This window comes from Pseudochaenichthys georgianus, chromosome 16 (assembly GCF_902827115.2).
Source record: "Pseudochaenichthys georgianus chromosome 16, fPseGeo1.2, whole genome shotgun sequence".
In the NCBI taxonomy this organism is placed as follows: Eukaryota; Metazoa; Chordata; class Actinopteri; order Perciformes; family Channichthyidae; genus Pseudochaenichthys; species Pseudochaenichthys georgianus.
The window spans coordinates 30003102-30027967 of NC_047518.2; the positions used below are offsets into that span (position 1 = coordinate 30003102).

At 43.5% G+C, this 24866-nt stretch overlaps 1 protein-coding gene across 1 annotated transcript in view; it reads left to right on the forward strand.

Annotated features, from left to right (window-relative positions):
* The first annotated feature begins 1358 nt into the window (after positions 1-1358).
* The window catches only part of LOC117461252 (glutamate receptor ionotropic, NMDA 2D), a 52256-nt gene continuing 28748 nt past the window's right edge, over positions 1359-24866 (forward strand). Inside the window, exon 1 of the mRNA XM_034103061.2 lies at positions 1359-1627. The gene's annotated coding sequence lies outside the window, so the exon portion shown is untranslated. The remainder of the gene's footprint in view (positions 1628-24866) is intronic.

Sequence of the window (24866 nt, forward strand, 5' to 3'; positions counted from 1 at the left end):
TTATATTGATGATTTTTAAACAGGATTGAGCTGAGGTGTGCCTCCATAATTCACCAAATACCCTCCAGGGGCAAAAGACACATTTATATCAATACAGTGAGACCTTTGCCCCACTTGACCTAAATCAGTTAATATTTAACTGCATGGTCTATCTACCTCTGTGTGTGTTTTAAACTATGTGTGTATATTCTTTCTGTGTGTGAATATACAGTAGGAGACAATCCAAGGTCTGCGGAAAAGGTTAACCCCAATAACCAAACCACTTACTGAGTCGCCTGCTGCACACTGTGCTGATGGTCTGAGGTTAACTATCACACCATTGATTAACACTGATCCCAGATTACACACAGAAGAGAGGGAGGATGACTGAGGGGAAGACAACAACACACCCCCAAGTATTCACCTTCGGATATCAATTACAATTAAATAAAAAAAGCACATCATAGAGAAGCATTTGTCTTCAATAAAAGGATTTTAAAAAGTTACTTAATTTTAAATATTTAATTTCAGCTCTGAACCCAAAACAAAAGGAGTTCAAATTCATTGCGTGTGCGGGTTCACTAAGTGAGCTGCAGTGTTATTTTACTGCATGTTCCTACACTCTCTGCAAGCTGCTCACACATGACATGCTACTGTACACACACACACACACACACACACACACACACACACACACACACACACACACACACACACACACACACACACACACACACACACACACACACACACACACACACACACACACACACACACACACACACACACACACACACACACACACACACACACACACACACACACACACACACACACACACACACACACACACACACACACTGCAGCTCTCCATGCACCGGGCAGGGTGACACTCACATGTGGATCCACAGACGCTGGTGTGGCGCCTCCGTTTTGCTTGGAGAAGCAGAAAGAGGAGATAGGGAGGCAGGAGAAAAAGGCAGGACGGCAGGGAGGGAGCCATGGAGGGGAGGGAGGGAAATGCGGAGGGACGCAAGGGAGGAGGAGGGGAGGTGGGGGGGCAATGAGAGGGCTGAGTGGTTCTAGTAAATATTTATATTGCAGTATGATACGCGCAAGACTGAAAGAGTGAAAGAGAGAGAGAGAGAGAGAGAGAGGGGGGATAGGCAGAGAAAAGGGGGAGATATAGAGCGTCCATCCCTTTATTAATTTTATTCCGGACCGCTAAGTTTAGCATTCAACACGTGTCGCCAGTGATGGAGAGAGGGAGGGAGGGGGGGAGGAAACGAGAGAGAGAGGGAGAGAGAGAGGTTGACGGTTGCTAGGTGACGGGGCGCATATACTGAATTTTAACAAAAGAACAGGGAAAGAGGGAGAGAGAGAGAGAGTGTGAGTGTGTGTGAGAGAGAGGAGAGGAGAGAGGGAGGGAGAGAGGTAAAGAGAGAGACCGGAGAAATTGAATACATGTAGAACATATATATATATATATTTAGATATATATATTTTCCCGGCGTGTGTGTCTGTGTGTGTGCGTGTGTGGTGGCGGTGGTGGGGGGGGACACTCGCAAAACGGATACCTCAAAAAGGAAGGATGTGAAAAAGGATGGAGGGACGCAGGAAAAGAGGGGGGAAAGGCTGGTGAAAAACAGTAAGTACATTTCTTTTTTCAATGATATTTGCAGTGCGGAGGCATTTTCTTCCCCGCACGCACACGCACACAGACTCTGTAGATTAATTGCGGCTCGGGTAGTGAGAGGGGGCTCCGCGTCATTGAGACGGGGAAAGGGGGCTCGGGTGTCGGCATCTGTACGGCCGCTGGTGATGGAGAGATGGATGGAGAGGTGGAAACGGCCAGCGCACCGGGGCTTTGACCCCTCTGTCATTGCTGCGCCTGGAAACTCACAGCTCTTAGCCCCGTAATGTTCAGCCGGCTACATATCCCGATGATACACACGCACACTCATAGATTACCGGCAGTTCAATTAATCATATAGACTAAACCTGTAGGCTATGATTTTGTCTGCCAGGAATTTCCCATGCATTATTAATAAAGACAGAGTTTGGGTTCCGCTTAAGTCTTTAAACACCGGCGCTGGCTGCAGTTTCCCCGCACTCTGCTGCGGATGTATTAATTGAGGTGATCATATCTGTTGATGCTCATTTTCTCAGGCTGCGTGGTCAATGTTAGTGTGTGCGTGAGTGCGTCTGCTTGCTCGTCACTGCTAAGCCTGCAAGATTGCCGATCAGTTTTTCCTCTTGATCTATTTTTATCCCGATACCCTGAATATTTGGGCGTATGGCAGCACACTGTTATCCCTCTGTTGCCACCGAGGAATCTTCTCCAACGTGCTGACTTGCCTCAAACACCCTCAGACAGCTGGAACAGCTTTTCTAGCTGGGTGAAGGAGTGTGTGAGAGATTTCACTTTGTAGGTAGATTTAAATGTGCACCCCCTGTGGGTGACCATATAACTTTTGTTTTTGCCTTGCAGTAGTTTATTATAGAGGAGAAGTGAATTACAGGTGCAAACACAAACCGCCGCCATCACTCCTTTTTCTCTGAAAAAAATAAATGAAGGCCTTGGACCATAGCGACCACCAAGGGAAATCATGCTGTTGACCTGTACTATGGAGAGAGACACAGTGTTGCTTCTCTTACAGATTTGCTGCAGTGATTTGGATTGCAAGATCACAGTTATTGGCCTGCACTGTGTGGCCACTGAATGCATTTATCCGGATGGAAATTGGAATTAATATGTTGTTTGTTTTTCCATTTCTGTGGGCTGTTTGTGTCCCTCTCCTCTCTCAGCTGAATTCTCCAGCTGATATCCATTTCAATCAGCTCGTTCACCCACAGGTGACGTGCTCGCAAGTCCTGTGAAACACACAGGCGTACTGCAGCAGCGTACTGCATGCACTGCTGCCTGTAAAGTGTTGCCTTCAGTGTCAGCTGAGCCCCTTCTCTGCCGATATGTCGTACAGTTGCCCAGAGAGATCTGTACTGTACCAGCTGTGAGTAGGGGTAGGCAGAAGGGGAGGGAAGAGGAGAGGTGATGAGCGACACAGAAGGTGTAGAGGGAGAGAGAAATGAGAGAAGGTGTGAGGAGGAGGAGGTGGAGGAGAGAAGGCATGGGGGGAGAGCCGGGTGAGAGATTGGAAAAAGCAGCAGAATGAAGGGGAGAGAAAGAGAGGGGTGCTTGGAATGAAATATCATAGGGGACATGGTTGGAAGGCGCAGGAGAAGAGATGAGAGGGATAGAGTCAACATTTGTGTGCTTGTTTTCTCCAACCCCTTGCTCTTCATCAATTTCACCTCATTGATTAATTGACTTTTGCACAGCACAACATTCAAGCTTAGCTCAATCCCCCCCTCGCTTGTGTCTCTTTTCTTCTGCCAATCCCCCTGTTTCTTATTGCCTCAATCCTTTCCGTCTCTTCTCTCACCCCTTGCAACCTGTGACTTCCTCTGCACAATTTCCTTTCTCCCTTTTCCTCTCTCTCTCTCCCGCCTCCCCTTTCATCATTTGTTTGATGCAACATTAGTGGATAGTTTCCTCAATTCTGCAGCCCACCCAAAACCCCTCTGCCACCCTTTCCACACGTTGCACCCAGTGTTCTTCTTAATACCACTAATTAAGGTAAAGCTCGTTAACATAGAACATCAATTAGTGTTTAACGAGATCAGAGGCTGCTGTTTTGGAGCGATTACAGTACTCCCCTCTTCTGGTGTTCCTCTCTGGACTCTACTCGGGGTTGTGCTGTTGAACGTGTTGCATATTCATTTTGGCCTGCAGCGGTGCGAGAGACACATTCTATACACGTGGTGGCAAGGGGGTGTCATGTGACTTGGGATGCTTTGATCAATTATTAGAATGTAATGCTATGTTATTTATGTTATTTATTTTCCCTAATAGCATCCCTGACTGGTGCTCGTTAAATTAATCTGTATGATTTTTGAGGAATATTGCCCTATATTTAAATCAGGAGAGACACTTTATAAGACTGACTCCTTTAAAAGTAAGTACTAGTCGAAATGTCACACCATTGTCTTATTCAATGCATTAACAGATTTCTTAAGAGTGATTCAGGCTCTAAACAATAAATGAACACATTGATAAAAGCGATAGGGATATACTTGTGGGCATTTAAATAGATTGCAACCAATGCAGTGTATATCATTCTAGCTGTAGCTAAAACCATGGCTAAAACATTTAAAGACATTAATCACAGAGACAGTTCGGCCTATTTTAAACTTGTAAAACTTAATACAACAAAGTTTTGACACAGCTTTAAATAAACATATATAGCTGCCTGTTTTAAAGACTGTAGAAATAACAATTCAGTTCTCTAAAAGTGCAAAAATTCAGAAGGGTGAGAGCTGCTTGGAAACGTCAGACATTTTTTATTGCTGCTGTGTGTGAAGTATAGACACTTTTCAAAGTGGGGCAGATTTGTTGATTATTGGATTGCTGGATTGTCAGATAAAAATAATAATCTACTTTAATATTTTTATTAAATATTATTAATATTTAATATTTGTTTTTGAAAAATGTCAAGCAAAAACCATGAAGAAAATGCCAAATATACTCTGGATGCAGCTTTAAAAAACGTTTTCTTGTTAAACTGAATATCTTTGGATTTTAAGACATGTCAATGACTAAACAGTTAATCACCTGCAGATAAATCGATAAAGAAAAGGTCAGTCACAGCCCTGCATTAGTTGTAGATAGGTAACATAGACTCAGAAACTCCTTTATTTACTGCAACTATTTGAATGTCAAGTTAAAATCATGTATCAAGTAACGTTGCATTGCGCAACAGTGTGGTTGTAATGCTCTAATGCATTCTGATTTGAAAATGACCTACTACTCAACATGAGCAAACAACTCTAATGGTAACATTAGTGAAGGTACACCAAGTCTCTGCTGATGACTTTGCAGTTTTGACAGAAACAGTGACTACTCAAAGTTTCCACCACTAATTGGATGTAATGGTGACATTATGATGTATTTCACGACGACAAGTTGTAGTAAAAACAAAAATGATTTACTTCCATGATGGGACGCCAGGCATCATTTGTGAAGCTCGGTTCCACACAAGCGTTTTAGAGAGCTGTCTGTCTCTCGGAGAAACAGGAGCTATACTCTCAGATTCTGAATTACGTTACTAACGAGTTTCTGTGCAGTGATGCGTTAGATGTGATTAAACTGAATGAAGTAAGGCATTTATCAATATGAAAATCAAAAAAAGAAATGGTTCTGTAAATCTGTAATATCACCTAAACTCCATATCAGAGGGTTACCTTTCAGTTAGGTGGCAGCTGCTATGGTGTAGCACCCCGAGGTGCCGCCCTCGGCCCAGTTACAGTCTTAATGTGGACCGGGAATAGCAAACAGTCAAACACCAACTGTAGATGGAATGACAGGAAGTCATTTAACAACCAGGTGGAGATCGAAACAGACAGAGGGACATTCTGGCAGAGAGACACATTCATAAACAAAATCACACAGACCGGTACCAGTAGACAGAACAGTGAGGGAGACTTTAGCGTGCACTGCTTGCTCACAGTCACTATCAAACAGGTGCGGCTTGTTTTGGGAACAAGTCTGGAGGCAGCTAGCAGGCACACAGCTTCACATGGCTGCATGCAATACACAGTCACACACACTCTCAAAAAGTACATTCAGGCAGATACCCTTGGGTATGCAGTCAGAAACACGCACCAAGAGCATACCCAAAAATACACACACAATGAATAGCATAATGCACACTAACACACACACCATTTTTAGTTTTGGATGAGAGAGGACCTTGGGACCTTGCCCATGGGACCCTCACATAAACTGCACTGTACAGTTGCAAGAAAAAGTATGTGAACCCTTTGGATTCTCCACACATAGCGTTGTGTGTTCCTTCCAAACAACTCAACTTTGGTTTCATCTGTCCACAGAATGTGTTGCCAGTAGTGCTGTGGAACATCCAGGTGCTCTTTTGCAAACTTCAAACGTGCAGCAATGTTTTCTCTGGACAGCAGTGGCTTCCTCCGTGGTGTCCTCCCATGAACTCCATTCTTGTTCAGTGATTTACGTATCGTAGATTCGTCAACAGAGATGTTAGCATGTGCCAGAGATTTCTTTAAGTCTCGAGCTGACACTCTAGGATTCTTCTTCACCTCATTGAGCATTCTGCGCTGTGCTCTTGCAGTCATCTTTACAGGACGGCCACTCCTAGGGAGAGTAGCAACAGTGCTGAACTTTCTCCATTTATAGACAATTTGTCTTACCGTGGACCAGCGCCATATAATAGAAGAGTTACGACAACGGAAGTCCAAAAACAGTTATCGTCACGTGGTTCATGTAGACGAGGATCGTTCCCTGGAAGTTCATGGCGGGCAATGTGAATGCATTGATAACAGGAGATAGAACTACGATTTTTGGTAATTATTAGTGAATAAAGGTTTTGATTTGCAATATTTATACAACAAATCGATATGTGTATGTATTTACATCAATATGTTTTAAAAAATAAAATAGAATTTGCTAATATTAAGTGATAATATTAGGATTAGTGTGAACAACTAGTTTACATGTTACGCTAACAGTGCCTTGGTTAAAGAGCCTGTTGCTGTTTATTTATAGCTTTGAATTCTTTCAAACCAATATTATCTTCTTAAACTTGTATGGTAGTCAGGAGCATCACTTTCTAATGTGTATTGATATATTTAGAGGGAGGGGATCTAAAGTAATGCTTTAAAATTCAGATTAGATTAATTTCTACCATTTTCTTAAATTCATGGTAGCTTCAGTAATCCCATGGTAATTGAGGACACAAGTTATCTAAATGACTAATGTCATCTTTATGGCTTTCAGAAAGGACAGGAGACCGACAGGTGACTATCAAAGGACTAGCAGCAGCATCATCAGCATGATGATGATGATGTTAAATGTGTTGTTTTAGGAACATCCATTGCAAATACATGGAATTCAATAAACATTGAATAGCATATCATGCAGTTTGTCTGTACCTTTTCCTCCGTGTTGTCCTGGTTTGCTGTGCTGCCTCCTAGTCGCCACCATGGTTTGCTGTGCTGCCTGGGGATGCTCAAATCGCTCCGAGAAAGGAGTACGAATGTACGTCTTCCCCACTGACACAGAGTGGAGGACAAAATGGCTGGCTCAAGTCAGCAGGAGCAATTTCACGACCAACAGCCAAAAAATATGTGAGGTAATTATATACAAACACTGCATTTGCACTTTTTCACAAAACGAAAACCACACCATTGGGAAAGCTTAATGTTTTGTTTAATACAAAAAAACAGGGAAAGGCTTGAAAAACACTGAGAGTTGAGACTCAGGGTGCAGGGTGAGGGTCTCAGTGCAGGTATTCAGGCTCCATTGAATCCCCCTCTGGTTCTTGTGCTGAAAGAGGGAGTAACAGACAGGATAAAGGGTTATACACACAGCACACCTATTGGATGGGAAATGCATTGGGGTTTACTTATATAAAACAGTAGTATTCAACTTACCTTGTGTTTTCACTCTCACTTAAAGAGCCTGTGACAGCATCCCAACAACTGTTGTGCAATGAAATATTGGGCTACTAGTAATCTCGAACCGTCAGTTTAAAAAAGAAAAGCGATACCGTTCCGTTAAATATCAATAATTTCGAACATCGCGGGGAAATTCCTTCGAGTCATTTTGAAGTTTTGGGGGAAGCTGGAAGTGACGTCAATGCGGGAACGCTACCAGAGCCAAACACGGACAAAGTGTGTTGTCATGCGTAGAAATGGTGAATTACTGAGATTAGGCACGTTAATAACGTTTTAATGAAGTTGACTACAGTATATTCATATTCGTCAGTGCTTTCATGTCAATTCGGCGAACATAAACATAAATGATCGTGGTGAAGATGATGATTACATTAGGATTACAAATCGGGAGTGAGAGCTGCTGAATTTCCTCCCGTCGGATGTGATATAAAAACTAGGGCTGTCAAACGATTACAATTTTTAATCAGATTAATCACAGCTTAAAAATTAATTAATCATGATTAATCACCATTCGAACTATGTCCAAAATATGTCATTTATTTATGTATATTGTTGTGGGAATGGAAAGATAAATGAAAGAAGGCGGATATATCAATTTAACATACAGTATCTATGTTTATTATAACATTTTTCTGCATGTCAAAATGAAAGACAACCCACACACCTATCAATCATCAAACCGTGGGGTCTTAATTCATTACGTGTTGATTTCTATCAACGGGGGAGTACTTCAGGAAAGTCGACAGAGGGGGGGGGGCGGCTAGTGGAGTACTTCGTGACCACAGAGTGTGAACGTTGTGATCAGCTGTTTTAGCGCAGTTCTCCAGTGAAGGGGGGGAGTCTCCCTCCGCAGCCGGTTGGCATAGTTTTGGCACAGTTCCGTTGTACAGTCCGACGTTAACAGCAGCCTGTCTGCGCACACGGAGACCGACTCTGTCGTCCGGTGATCTAACCGCCTTCTGGAAAAGCTTCACAAGTACGTCGGTACGCAAATGCGCTTTGTGACACAGGTGACGGTACGCATTTCAGATTACGCACATAACCTGCGTACCAGTTATGTGCACCCCTGTACCAGAGCCATATTATTACTATTATATGGCTCTGCCCTGTACTACAGCAAAAGTATTCTGCGTCGGGACTTCCTGCAACAACACCACGCCTAGTGCTGCGTACCTGGACTCACATTCAGGTTCAGGTCCGGACTCAAGTCCAGAGGTTCAGGTTCAGGTCCGGACTTATAAGTCCGGACCTGAACCCATGGCTTGAGTCAAGTTGTGTGAGTAACTAAAGTGAACTTATTGTGAGCTAATTATCAATTGAAAATTAACTCATAATCAACTCAAATTCAAACTCATCAGGTTTATTGTGCTCCCTTCCAACTTGTGTCTACATTTCTCTACAAAGTACAAATGTGCCACTTAGTCTACAAATGACTTATGACAGCAACTACAGTGAACTACTACAAAGTTCAAACATTTATTTCATTTACCAAACTAAAGTAACCAAACAGTCCCTGAGCTGACTGAGCCTAAATCCCTAAAACGTTGCTGAAAGGTAGAGTGTAGAGCAGACTATACGCATTACACTGTTACACACCTACTATACAGTATAGGCTAAACTGTAGTGACTGTACAGTCAGAGTGTACTGTACTGTCTGTACACCATGTATTTTCTACAACTCTACATGTGTACATTATACAGTACATACATAGTGATGTACATACATACTGTTAAATTAAAATCAATGTTGATATGGCGTAATTTTGAATTAAATATACTAATTTAAATCAGTTTTATTCTGAAAAAAACGGAAGTTAACACTTAACTTAATACTTTTATTCTGAAAATTCTTCACTTCCGGTTAGCATTAGCATGTGGCGAAATGCTACGTTTTCAAACCGTGAATCGAAGGTGAAATGACATGTGATGTTGTACACTGAGCACACTGGGATTAGCACTCATTTATTGACGCTGAATAACGTTTATCAGGGAATGTTTAAATAACCACAGACACCAGAATATACGTAAGTGCTAGTTTTTTTGCGAGTCCAAGTACCGGTTCCCGACGTTCCGGTTTTAACCGGACTTGAACCGAAACTTTTTACAAGTCCAGTACCGGTTCGGCGTACCGGTACGCAGCACTAACCACGCCGTTATCAAAGATGTTCTATTGAGAAGACGATCACTACGTGACAAAAGTTTTCAAAACCGTGGCGACTGAAATCAATCTTACTAACTGCTGTCTGTGCAATTTACTCCGCGCGAGTTGGCAGACTTTATTTTGCTTACTTTAATATCATTTTTCATGGTGGGGCTAAGCCATTTCTTGGTATGGGTGTAGCCTACCCCAGCCATACCCTGGCGCTGCCACTGGTGCACGTATGGGGCGGGCCATTCTGCACATGCGTTAAATGCGTTAAATATTTTAACGCAATTAATTCAAAAAATTAATTACCGCCGTTAACGCGATAATTTTGACAGCACTAATAAAAACAAATTGATTATTGTTGTAGTTGTAAACTCAAGTGGATGAAACTACATTTATTAGTGCTTTCATGTCAATTCGGCGAACATATGATACATTAAATGATCGTGAGGATGATGATTACAAATCATTTGTTTGAGCCGGTCTGCATTTCCTGATGAGAAAACAAACCGATGCTTTTTGTAGTAAGTACACCAACATGGATTAAACGTGTGGTTTTTTTACCACAATGTTGGGGAAATTAATGGATAAAATGCACGGATTATTATTATTATTCCCACTCCGATCGGGACACTAGGTCCACCGTTTCCCCGCAGCGAGGCTCCCCCCGTTGACAGTTTACGTGGGCTGGGTGCAGTGGCGGACTGGCCATCGTGACGAATCCCGATGGGCCGGTACCGAAGTGGGCCGGTCGGATAAGTCACTAGCACATCCCCCATAGGCAGCGCGTGAGGCTCAGGTTTGAGAAGGCTAAATAACTTCTTTTACCTGACGCTGCCCGCCTCCGGCGTCTATAGAAAAGAGATCAACTCAGTGTGCGGAGTTTAAATCTCTCAAGTCATATTACAGGATAAAGGAAATACAGTTTAAACTGCCGTATGCAGAGAAGACGCCGACGTGTCCCACTTATCATTCATATTACATCATCAATCAGATCATCGATCATATAATATCATAATATATCATATATTTCCTTATCTGAGTCAGCTTCTCCAGCCTCATCTGGCCGTGCAACACTCACAGTGTCACAGACTGTATGCAGAAGTATTATTTTAAGCAACACATTATGTTGACGAAACACTCGAGACAAATGTAATTAAAGTCAGATCCACTCGTGTCTTAGACGTGAACGCGCTCTCAGCTGGAGAGAGAAACCCTGGCTTGATTTACCGAGTTGATAACCAGCGTCGTAGGACCGCTTAGCGAGATCTCGTTTGTTAGTTTGTTGTTGTTAGTTTGTTTGTTACTCAAACATATCCAGGGTCTGTTGAACTGGCTTCGTAGTACAGGGCACAGGTGGCTAGCAGCGCTAATGTCAAAGACACAGACATTATACATTATATTTGTGTTTTACCAGGATGCAGTGACACAAATATTTACATATTTACATTTACTATCTACAGCACCCGCCGCCCCTGACATCCCCCACTCCCCCCGTTGACAATTTACTAGCGGTACCGAAGTGGGCCGGTCGAGAGTCCCGGGATGATTTTTAGTCCCATTCCACCACTGGCTACATGACCATATGATCGCCCATATTGACGCACCTCATTCCTAAACTTCTAACAGATACAACATAAACCGATCCTTCAGCCTCATGAGCTCTCAGACACGTTCAACATTAACCTGTCATCGCTGTCTGAGCTTGCTGCTGTGTGCGCCGTCGTGCGTTTACATCTGACTGTATATATATAAAGGTTTACATGCAGATGCTGGGATCCTGGACGGTGCAGCTGGAGCGCTGTGCCCGCAATGACGTCACCCATCATTTGGCGGGACTTGAAGAATCCGCGAGAAGATCCAGAAAATTGTCAACATTGAAGGCAGATTAATGGTTATCAAAGTACAAATATCCAAAATCAGTTCAGTAACGGTTTTCAAGGGGACAATATTTACTCAAATTGATGGGTTTGGATGATGGGGGAAAACCGTGTCACAGGCTCTTTAAGTCCCTCTCCCTTTGCCATCAATCCAAAATCAGCTGAGCTGCAACATTATACAGACAGGTAATAATCAACATAATCACAAGGACACAATATGGCTCTGCTAAAAACACTCACTCTTACACGCACCAAAGTTATATTTATCTAATATTTAACTCCCTCCATACAATCCCGTTTAGAAGCCCCTCTTCTCTAATTCAACAACGTTGGACGAAATGACATTAAGAGAACGGAATTTACAATTAAAAGGCTGTTCAACGTGTGTTGCTAACTTGCTTCGGTATCCTAGCTTAATCTGTTATCTGTAAACGTTCCCTAAATCTACTAATTTAGGGATAATCCACTGACATCCTTTAATACACATGTTAATTTGAATCAGATGTACTGATAATATCCGCAATATAAATCTTTAAACTTCTTCTTACCTTTAAAAGTCCGTCACGAACGGTCTATTATGCTGCAACTCTACAGCTCTGCTAGCCTTGGCGCTAACTTCCGGGGAACGATTGAGAGGCTCCACGATCCGCCATTGCTGTAAAAACGTGGTCCATTGGAGTGAACGGAGATGACGTAACTCTCAGTCTATATGTCGCTGCCGTGGACTGATGACCATCAAGGCTTTCAGAGATACTTTTGTAACCCTTTCCAGCTTTATGCAAGTCAACAATTCTTAATCGTAGGTCTTCTGAGAGCTCTTTTGTGCGAGGCATGGTTCACATCTGGCAATGCTTCTTAAGAATAGCAAATTCAAAACTGGTGTGTATTTTTTATAGGGTAGGGCAGCTTCAACCAACACCTCCAATCTCGTCTCATTGGTTGGACTCCAGGTTGTCTGACTCCTGACTCCAATTAGCTCTTGAAGAAGTCTTTAGCCTAGGGGTTCACATACTTTTTCCACCCTGCACTGTGAATGTTTACATGGTGTGTTCAATATTAAACATGAACACATATAATTGTTTGTGTGGCATTAGTTTAAGCAGACTGTGTTTGTCTATTGTTGTGACTTAGATGAAGATCAGAACACGTTTTATGACCAACTTATGCAGAAATCCAGGTAATTCCAAAGGGTTCACATACTTTTTCTTGCAACTGTATATATAGTACATTTCAATGCACACCACATAGACACAAACATAAAACGGAGAAAGAGAGAATGCAGAGAAATAATGAAAGCGAATGGAGAAATGTGCAGGAACGTTTTGCGGTGCGCAGCGTTTTGCAGCAGTATGGTGTGGTCCTTCATAATGACGGATGGGGCAGGAAATGACAGCATAAGTGGTTATTAAAAAGAGTAAATGGGGGCATTTATAAAAACCACGTTAGCCTGTGTCTGCAGCCCATGTCGCATGTCACCCTTTGGCTGCTGTGTCATGCCTCCTGATCTGTGGGACTTCCCTTGCACTGCACGAGGAACAGCTTTGTTAAAACCCTTTGTCATTCTCTTCTTAAGGAACATAGGCACTGGCATTTATAGCAGGCTTTGTACTGGAGTGACTGTGTCGGATTTACTATGTGCAGGTACCAGGTGCAAAGTTGAACCTGTTTTATCACTTCATGTAAAAATAGCTTCACTCTAAACAGGAGCCGACAATACAGCTGTTACAAATGCAAATATGTGCGTTTGCACCTGAATGGAATTTGCACAGTGTGTTATCTACAATACTGCAAGGAGGGGAAGGCAGAGGAACGTCAGTGCGGCGATAGAATAAAGTCTGCGATGAAGATAGTTTTGATGTTTAAATGTGCTTCATCTCAGCGTGTAAATAACTCCATCTTCGAAACTGGCCTTTTGATTGGAGTCCGTCCTGAAGATCTTCAACTGGTTTTTGACACTGAAATGAACAAAATACTTTGGATGCAGGTATTCTGATTAAATTGTTCTCAATTCAGGTCGTAATGTTTTATTATTCAATTTTTTTACTACATTAAAGCCTTCTTTATTCTATCTTCTGAAAGCTGATTGGGAGTGAATGCTTTCCTTTCAATTATGTAAGAGAAATTTCAACCACATATTTTTTTTTAACAAGTCCATAAGTGACCCCAGCCTCGGTCTGGTGCTCACAGGCTCATCAAGTTTATTGTTATGTGATCTGTTCAGTGTTAACTGGGGCATATTCTGTATCAAAAGCTGCAGCTTTGGGAAAGAAAAGACACTCGTTTACACATTTTGCACAGAGCAGTGATGGGAGGAGCATGGAAATGAATTGTTGGCACTGGTTTCTCTGTCACCTTTTATATTCAATATTCATTCAAGATTCAAAGGCGTTAATGTCATATGCATACAACAGTGTAGAAATGGCAATGAAAATCTTAAGTCCTGCGCTCCTCCAACAATTCAACATAGTTATATAAGACATAAAACCAATTAGAAAATAAAAATAGTGCAAGTAACAAGAGTAGAATAGAAGCAGATTATGTTGCAGACCCACATATTAAGACAGCTGATTCCCATCATGTTGCTTTGTGTTCTTACTGTATGTATCGTTAACTTGGGGGTACCTACCTGTCAAGCCCTTTTTAAGAAATGTAATGAGTGTCGCCTAAAAGAATCTGACAATCATGTTATCTCGATTTTAATTAACCCTGTGAAGAGTTCTACTCGGTTCTCTTCCATGATTTGGAGACAATGGCCTCCACAGTGATGTGGCTGGCTGTAATTGGACTGATTTTATGTTTTTTATCTGTTTTTGTTTTTTTGTTTAGCTTTTTAATCTTATTTATTGTTGTGTATCTTGTCATTTTGTATGTGATATGGACCTTGAGTCTGAAATAAAGATTGATTGATATCGTGCTCTCATGTATCCTTGACCCTTATGTGTTACATACATTTCTTTATTTTGACTCAGGAACATTTATAACTTATTCCTAAATATTAGTTCGCACCAGATAAACAAAATTAAGCCTAAATTAGCTATAGTTTTGAAATGCTACATATATTAAACGGATCATTAACAAGTAAGCCAGAGGCGAACAAACATTCTGTCGTTTATTCTAAACAAGCTCAACCTTTTGTGTTTACATAGGATTTTGTTTAAACGCAACTGCCGACAATGATGGCCTGCTTTATTTATTTTTTGTTACGCTTGTTTAGTTCTTTCCACCACGCAGAAAATAATAGCTGTCTGAAATCTCATGACATGAACAGTTCTCCCCTCTCGTCTGCACGTAATTACGCTCTGTACAATATAATGTGAATCACGTCATAAACATATCATAAAGGGCTCTGGCCATCTCAGACTCTCATCTCTCTCATGACATACTGTTGCTTCAAGTGTCAGAAAAAGAGCTCAGATGATTGGATTAATGGGCTTCTAGAATTGCCGGTGTGAAGACAACACAGTGTGAATCTGACATTTTTCTTCCCTTACCTCTCACCACCTTTTACTCTTGAGATTCATCTGAGGCTGCGCAAAAATGGTCTCAATCCTCAAATTCCTCTCGCAGTAGGGCTTCTGCGTGCATGGGAGTGCATTTCCTGAGCCAAACTGATCCACTAACGTTTAAAGGATAGGCTGACAGAAGTGTTTCTAACACCTTTGCTTATGAGCGGGGGCAGAGCCAGATGTGCTGTGAACGCAGCTGAAACCTGTACACAACATTGTGACATTGCAGCATTTGATTTTAAGCAGACAGAATCCCGCTTGATTTCGGCACCATGTGGCACCTGCTATCAAAGCAGACCAGCTTACGTTTCTCTGTCTAATTCTAGATGTTAAAGTTTTGTGTGTATGTGTAAATATATGTGAATAAGCATCTGTACACATTCCTCCATATGTGTTAAGTCTGCACACGCACGTCTGGTTGTGGGATGTGAGAGAGCACCTGCCTGCGCGTGACCTTGTACAAAGGCGCGATAGTTATCAGTGAATGTTTGCCACACTGGTTTAATCTGTTTATCCACAGAATAAGGTTGTGAATCATTTTTATGCAGAGCTAGGTGGTTTTATTTTCTGCTGAGAGTCTCTATTAGCTTCCTAGTTTGTAGTTGTTACAGAACGTTTCACCTTACTGGTCCTGAAGGGCTGCAGTGTTGGCTGCTTTTCATCTTGGTCTTTTAATTAGTGACTGATTTAGATCTGGCTAGGTGAGCCCAGTGTCTGGCCAATCAATGAGGGAATTAATGGAAGCGTTGGTGCAAGCAGAGTAAAGCAATACCGTGGCGTTGCGACTATACTAGCTTGGAATGGTATGAGAAAATAATTAATTAACGTCTGTAGTGATCACTGGTTGACATAATTCACCACGGAACTGTGGGGTAGGGGTATTGTTTCCGCACGGGCATATGTGTTGCCCTCTATATATATTGTGTGCCCTCCTGGTTTCTTTCTCTTCTTCCCGGGCTGTGACCCGACAACATCTGCATTTCTACTGCTCATTAAAGCCAGCTTTGTACCTCCATTGCACCGCCTCCGACTCCTATCTCTCGGCACTACATTGGTGACCCTGACATAGTCTCGCGAAGTATCCGAGACTGTACCGAACACGGCAAAAAAAAAAACGCAGTTTTTTTTCTCGGAATACCGGGGATTTTTGGAGACGTCCGTGGCTGTCACCAGCACGCGGACTGAGGCTCGGTGCGCCCCCCCCGGAATGGCTGAGGACGTCGCTCGGCATTCCCACATCGTCTCGGCACTGGAAGACAGCAAGCCTTCCGACTACAGGGAGACGATGCACGACCTGCTAGGTGGGGAAGAACCCGATTTCTGCCTCATGGGGCTGTTTCTTCGGGTCGTGCGGCTGCATATCCAGGCTGCGCTAGCTAACGACAACTAGCAGCTAACCACGATAGCTAACGACGGCTAGCAGCTACCGATGGCTGCCAGCTAGCGGCTAGCTGCTAGCGGCTATCGGCATCCATCGGTTGACATCCGACTGTTAACCTCTTTTTTTGTGGTGCCGGAGTGGAGGTTCAACCTAGTCTGGTTGGCCTTGTGTGGATCCTCTCACGATTTCGCCCACCTCGCCGGCGGCTTCGGACGTCGCCCATGCCTTCGTCGGCCCGTGGGTGGCGCGCTTCTGGACCCTGTCTCGCCTCGACTCTACGGTTTCGGACGTCGCCCATGCCTTCGTCGGCCCGTGGGTGGCGTGCTTCGGGACCCTTTCTGGCCTCTTCCCTCACCTCGGCAGTTTCGGACGTCGCCCATGCCTTCATCGGCCCATGGGTGGCGCGCTTCGGGACCCTTCCTGGCCTCTCCTCTTACCGCGGCTCACGGTTCGGCTCACGGTTTGGCTCACGGTTCGGCTCACGGTTCGGCTCACGGTTTGGCTCGACTGCGGCTTCGGTAGGTGCACCGTCTGGCCTCTCTCCTGTCCACGGCTCCTTCCTCCCGGGGATGCTGCTCCTGCCCCCAGGGGACATGGCTCCTTCCTCCCGAGGACTTAGTGCCCGTCGCCGCTGTGCCCTCGCCTGCGGCCGGGCAGTGCTCCTTCCTGCTGGGGACCACCGGGTTATTCACGCCCGTCGCGGCTCGGCGACCCGGCTTTCTCCGACTGGCGGGTGAGTTCTTTGTTCGCCACGACGCCTACTGCAGCCCCCTTACGACAGCCTGTTCCAACCCGCCCCCCACCCCCGGTGGGGATGCCCTCTCCCTCGTTAGGGCCCCTACCCTCTCCTGCGGCCCCCTTCCGATGGCCCGTTCCATGGCCCAGCCCTCACCTGCAACCCCGCCCTCCTCGGCCCCTGTGGTGCTTCCTCCCAGACGTGGGGATTGTCTCCATGGTTGAATTCTGGGGGGGCTTGTGTAGTGATCACTGGTTGACATAATTCACCACAGAACTGTGGGGTAGGGGTATCGTTTCCGCACGGGCATATGTGTTGCCCTCTATATATATTGTGTGCCCTCCTGGTTTCTTTCTCTTCTTCCCGGGCTGTGACCCGACAACATCTGCATTTCTGCTGCTCATTAAAGCCAGCTTTGTACCTCCATTGCACCGCCTCCGACTCCTATCTCTCGGCACTACACGTCATTGTTAAGAAACGCAGTATTTGTTCCGTGCCTTAACATGATTCCACTGAATATTCCCGTAGTTATTTCTACTGTCTCATCCCATCTGCTGAAAATCTTTCATCTAATTTGTTCCTGATTTCAATCCCAATGTGCTTTAAAAAAAAAACAATCAGCCAAGCATTTCATTCATGAATGTACAGTACATTATGTAAATGCACACCGTGATGCATGTTTATTCTTAGATGATTGGACTGCGTTGATAGCGCTGTGATATTAAAGCTCTTTTTCCCCCCAAACACAAAACCCTAGTTTCTGGATGCCTGTAAAAGGTTGAGCGGTGAAAAATGATTCCTTTTAAAACAAACATAAGATAATCCCCCAGGTCGTGCGTTGTAAGGACATATTCACAGAGGATTGGGGAAGAAATGCAACTACAGAAAACAATTTATATGTACATTAAATCCAGTAAATGATTTGGTAATCATCAACCTGGGTGCAGCGCTGCAGCCTTCTGCTCCCGGCTGTATGAGATGTCAGGTGTTGAGGTTGGAGTGGAAATATTCTTGCTCCTTGGCCGGCCTTATAGTAAGCAGTTATTTTATACAAGCAGTATAAGCATTTGTATTCATTAAAGCCAAGTAAGGGCTAGTTAGGCACATTGAAATAATACCCTGCACTTTGTCATGTATTCCTGACGCAAGATCCCCGGACTCTGGCCTTTCCACATGGAAGCATATGACCTTACTGATATTTATGTCTGAACACTATAAGGGTAGTAAACCATTTGTAGCTGATCTTTTCTGAATGTGTGAGTGTGTGTAAGGAGACAGAAGATATACTAGAGACCGTCTTGAAATGTTTCCGTGCATCATTCCCACACCAATTGACATTGTTTATCCAGACGGTATCATGGAAAATATAGTTTGTGTAGGTGTGTGAGTTTGCAAATGACAGGGGTAGAGAGATAAAACACACACACACACACACACACACACACACACACACACACACACACACACACACACACACACACACACACACACAGAGTACATAATTCAAGATGCCAAGACTGTATTACAAAGCAAATTGAAAAAACTGACAGGGCTGTATTTTTATCAGCTGATTTATTTTCTTTCTCGGGTGACACAAATTCGTCTTCGAGCTGCAATTACTAGACATGTACAATTCCATATTAAAGCAAAATTAAACAAATGTTCTACATAGAAAATGATCTTCAATGCTATATGTTAGAGATATGAGATGGGGTCATGTTAAATATTTCGGAAAAATCATCCTGGGATGTGATAGTGTGTTTGGTGTTTTAAAAACCACATTGGTTATTTTTTATATAAAAAAATTAGGTCAGATAATTGATTCCATGGCAGCATCAAGGGTCAGCCTCATCTCATTTCCATCATCCATTGAGTGAAGAGAAACAAGGACTGTCCTCCCATTCAAGTAATGAAATGTATCCCCTGAATGTACAAATGGAAGTGAAGTCCAATTAATTGACACTGTCTCTTGGCAGTTCCGTTTAATCCGAACCCATGAACAAAATATTGGAATTAAAAGGCACTTTGAACTCTGGAGTGAGATTAGTTTTTGTTCAACCACATGAACATTTTGAAGACTTGAAATGTCAAAATAAAATTCAGATTTTTGCACTTGAGAAACAAAGTTAGATGTCAAGTTGACTGTTTCGTTTTGTACATAAAGGTTGCAAAACTGAAAGAAGACAAATATGGAATACAGTGTTATGCAATGCCAATGCATATTTGCCTTCTGCTTCTCCTGTTACATTACCCTTTCTAAAATATGTATGTTCTTTGCATTGATATGGTCAAATATGTGTTGTTACAATACAGTGTAGTTTGATGATGCACCTTTTCACGGTATTTATTTTTAGTATTAACAATCAATGCAAAATCTTTTTCTTAGAGGTAAATCCCACCATCTGGTATTTGTGTACATGTTTTCTATTTGTTTGAAATTTGTAAACCACAATTTATTTTCACATTCCATATCAGCGAGCCCCTCAAATAGAACTGTACCACATAAATAATGGTGTCAGGTTTATGAAAGGGACCAGCTCTAATCTGGTTATCGGCCTGTGGCATGTGTTATTTACAAATATAATGTGTTGCGTTCCCCTGTGAGGACCTGGTGTCACTAGGGTTTGATAGATGGCTTTGTCGTTGTGTCACTTGAATGGCATATGATAGACGTGGCTATCAAGTCCGAATGAGGTAGAGACAGCAGCTGGCTTTACTACTGCTGTTTACAGCCATGCAGTAAAAACAGCACGGCACTGTACGCCCTGCTGCTGCGCTACACACGGATCACTCTGCTCACTATGCTCACTATGCACAATGGGAACAAGAGGCGCTCGCCTGCCTGGTGGCTCTTCTACTCCACATGGATCAAAGAGAGAGAAGGAGGAAGATATGAGAGAGAGGGAGAGGAAGTAAGGGGGGGGAGGAAGTCGAGAGTGAAAGAGGTACAGGACATAGACATGTGTGGAAGGAAAGAATGGGGAGGGCTAGTGCAAAACAGGAGGGGAGTTGTTGGAGAAAGAGAGAGGAAAGTGGGGATAGTGGAAGTGAGATGGTGCAGAGTGAGGTGAATGAATTAAAAGATGAATGATTGAATGAAACAGACCAAATCAAGTGATACACACCGAGTGAAAGAGTGCGTCCATGTGTGTGTGTGTCAAGTGAGAGTGGGTGAACAAGTGCAGCAGGACAGAGGGAGAGGGGGGGGCAGAGGGAAAGAGAGATTGGGGATGAGAGAAAGTGAGGGAGAGAGGATATGTTCCGTCAGAGAGGACACACTCCAGTGGCTGTGATTGAAGTATGGGCCAATTAACACGAGGAGCATTGAGCTCCAGCTGCACTCTTCTTCTCTTCATTCCTCCGCTCCCCCACACTGCCATATTACCCCGCACGACACACACACACACACGCGCACACACACACACACACACACACACACACACACACACACACACACACACACACACACACACACACGGAGACATTGACACACTCATATATGTGCACACTGTGGGCACCACACTGTGCTGGCACTTTATCTTATCTGTTACTATAGAACTGCTTTGGACCCAAGGAAAGTATAGAGCCTACATGCAGCAGTGTTCTTGAGCACACTGCGGTCTTAAATGTGGTCGAATGGAAAGAAAAAAAAAGTCTTAGAGGGAGGGATCTTATTCACAGAGACGCTGCAATTCCTTCTAACGGTGTACAGTACACTGTATATTAGCATGCATATATCTGGGGTGTGTTGTGTTAGCTGTGGAAAGCTGCCCGGGCTGATTCAGTGTGTGTGCCATAGGCAGCAGGGAACAGGTCCATTACTCTGCATGACAGGATGGAATGAAGCAGCAGAGCCCCGATGTGGGGTAAACACCACGCTGAACACTGCACTTCCACAACGGCACACTCCAGACTCCACAGACTCCTTCCCCATTCACGTTTCCCAGCAGATCCGATGCACAAGGTCTGGCACGCTGCCTTCATTGGAGTTCAGTGGGAAAGGAACTCAGAGAGGCGTGGATGGCAGAAACCGACTTCTACCCACGCGGCTCCTTGCCTCCTCTCTCGCGGCTCACTCTCCCAGAGTCACCGCAGGCCCCCGCTGCAGCTGCAGCATGCAGTTAAGGGGGGGAGGGTTTCTGATACGCTCAAACATTAGGATTGTTATCCCACCATCACACTGAAAAATCTATTTTTAATTTTGTGTTTAGAGGCTATGCAACTTTTTTAGTGTGTCTCTTTTGAGTTTGCAGGAATAATATAGGCTTCAGTGTAATCCTCTACAGAGGCATAAAGCAGATGTTTCACCTGCAGCTACACAAACCTGCTAACCTTGTTTGACATTTTTAAAAATGGCGAAGTTGGTACAAAAGCTGCACATGCAGAAGCCTTTAATCACCTCCAGCCATGAGGTTATGTTTTCTGTTTGTTTGTCTGTTTTGCAACAGGATTATGGGAAGAAATGCTCGCCTGATTTTCATGAAACTTTGTGAAAGGGAGTAGCATCAGCCAAGGGGGTAAAATGTCATTTTGGAGTGGATGCGGGCAGATACACATATTTTGTTCACTTTCTGTAGCAATGAGAGATTTGGCAATTTGGCTTTGGAAGTAGTTCTGTCCTCTGCAGTGCTCTTTTTGTTGCTATGTGTTATCACAGAGAGCACATCATGCGGTGTAAATGACATATTTAAGAGGAGATTTGATAAGATGTGTTTTGATTGTGAAGTGCTGGCTGGCAATTTTGGAAGAGGAAGTTTACTGCTTGCCTGCGTGAATGTTTTCTCTCATCTTGTTGATTAGCTGTCTCTGTCAGCCTGCAAATATTTCTGCTCTTAAGTACTCTGTAAATATTCCTCAAGGTGTTTTTAGTTTGCTTGTAACAGTCTCTGGCATGTACGCCAGCTTCTGTGTTGCTGTCAATGCCACTTTCTTTGTTTTAAAAAGACAACTAAACAGGATCTGCAGAAGACATAATTATGCTATACAGAAAGATGCTTATTAGATTGATTGACAAATTGAGGGATCAACACAAATACTTTAGTGTACGCACTGAGTGCTGATTGAGGGTGCCTGCACCACGATGAATTCAAAGTGTGTTGTGTATCGTACTACACAATTCTGATACGTCCAAATTAAAATAACAAGATGAACACATTATCATCCAAATAAAACAATAACAAAGATGGACAGATCCTGTCATACTGAAAAAAGCACACACCTTTTAGAAATGACTATTCATGTTTCATTACCTAAAGTATTCCTCACCTTAAATCCTATTATATACACATTATATCTAATTGATACATCATTTACATATTCTCTAGGTCGTTGGCAGTCTCTTTCCAAGTACATATACACTCTTCTGAATTAGAAGCAGCTCCGAAGACTGAAGAGGATAGTTTTTTAAAGCTAGAAAAATAGACTTAAATGTGAACATTTGCATTTTAACAAAAGCTTCAATTATGGTCGCAAATCAAATGAAACAGTAATCTCTCTCCCGTTCTCTCTCCTCCACTCCCTTCCCCTTCTCTCTGTGTGTGTGCGTGCGTGCGTATGTGTGTGTGCGTGTGTGTGTGTGTGTGCGCCCGCCCCTTCACTGCATGCTTTTTATGATTTCAGTTTGAAGAATTTCACAGATTGGAACACATAAGGAACTATATAGTACGATATATTTAGATGAGGATTTGATTGTAATGTACTTGTACTTTACTTTATTGTGGTGCTCTGCAGGGAGAGTGGATACTGCATGTAAGAATCCACTGTGTTCACACTTCCAGCCAGGCTCTCGGTGATGAAATGGCCCACGCTGGTAAACACCTCATGAGAGTGAAATACAGTGACAGGCCTAGCGGTTAATGGCTCAGAGCTCAGCACAGTAGAACACAGCTCCACCAGATTATATGATGCACCGTACTTCTGCAGCCTCGTCTTTGACTCTCATTTTCTCTCTATCCTCGTCTCTGTCCTTCCATATTTTTTGCTGCCACATCTTCCTCGCCTTAAAAGAAACCAAAAAAAGCCACACATCCTTGTTTATTCCCCTCTCCCCTTCATTATTACCTTCTCCTTTTCCTAACAGGTCTGTCTCTCCCTATCTCTTCGCACCTCCATCTCTTTTTCTTACCCGAAACTATCCGCCTCCCTGATTCGCCCTCTCATTCCACCTTTCTCTCCTTTTTTTCTCTGTAGCCCCCCCACCACCTCCACCAACACACAAACCAACAGCCCTGTCACTCAAAACAGGAGGTTTGGCAGTGTATTTGTTTAGGTGAAACACGTATACATATCCCAGTAATCAATATTTCTTTTCCTGCTACTTTCCTAACACATTTTTCGCCACATCCCATGATACTTTGTCATCCCTTTCTCCTTGTCTCCTCTTCTTCCACCTGGCCTTCTTCCTCCAATTAATCACTTGGTATTTAAGAAATGTGCCCTGTATTTACAATATATTTCTATTCTATTCATTTCACAGCTTCCTTTATCTTTGCCCTCTTGCTCTCATCCTCGAGTTACTTTTTCTTCTTAACTCGCTGTCTTCTTCCCTTCTCTATGCCAAAGAGTAATCAGAGCCTGAGAATCGGCAGACTGTGACAAAGAGAGGAAAGTCGGATGAAGACGTTGCGAAAAATACATAGAGAGGAGGAAAGGGGAAATGGAGAAAGAGAGAGTGACTTTAGAGGGAATATTATGTCAGCAGGACCCTGTTAATCAATGCAATTGTGTCTGGTACCTGAAGCCATGAAAATAGGGAGAAGTGATGGAGAATATGAAAAGACAGAGCATGGGAGGGAGCGGGGAGAACGTGAGAAGGAAATGGAGAAAGGGAGGGAGGGAAGTTGGCAACAGAAGTGAATTGAAAATGATGTGCTGTGTTTTTGTGTATGTGTGCGGCTCACATATTAACCCTGCTATCTCCCAGGTAGTCATTATCTTTCTGTGTGGTTGTTTGTGTGAGTGTGTGTGCACTTCATTAACCCTCATATCTCTCTATCATTAAGCTGCTCTATGGGCATAGCCATGCATCTATCGTGTGTGTGTGTGTGTGTGTGTGTGTGTGTGTGTGTGTGTGTGTGTGTGTGTGTGTGTGTGTGTGTGTGTGTGTGTGTGTGTGTGTGTGTGTGTGTGTGTGTGTGTGTGTGTGTGTGTGTGTGTGTGTGTGTGTGTGTGTGTGTGTGTGTGTGTGTGTGTTCAAACGCTGGCATGCATGTGTATGTGTGTGGATGTAGCTCTGTGAGGGCGAGTGTGTTTGCAGGGATCTTAATTGTTATTATCATTCATGCAACACAATAACCATCTCCGCCCCATCTTTGTCTCTGTCTGCTATTAGCTCTCTCCCTCTCACCCGCCTTCCCTCTAACGGCCAGTCTGATTTTTCCTCATATTGTTCCTTCTCTGCCTGCAGCCTAAATAGCACCCATTTCATCTTGCTTTCTTTTCCTTCCCTCTATTGTTTTTCCCCTCTGCATTCCCTATTTCTCGTCCAGCATGTTCTCCATCCAATGCTAACTTTTATTACCCCATGATTGGATTCAGAATTCATTACTCCATCTTGCCCGTATGCAATCTCTGATCAGTTTATGTCTTTCTGTCTTTCTCTCCTCCTCCCCCTCCTCCCCCTCTCCCCCTCCTCCTCCTCCTCCTCCTCCTCCTCCTCCTCCTCCTCCTCCTCCTCCTCCTCCTCCTCCTC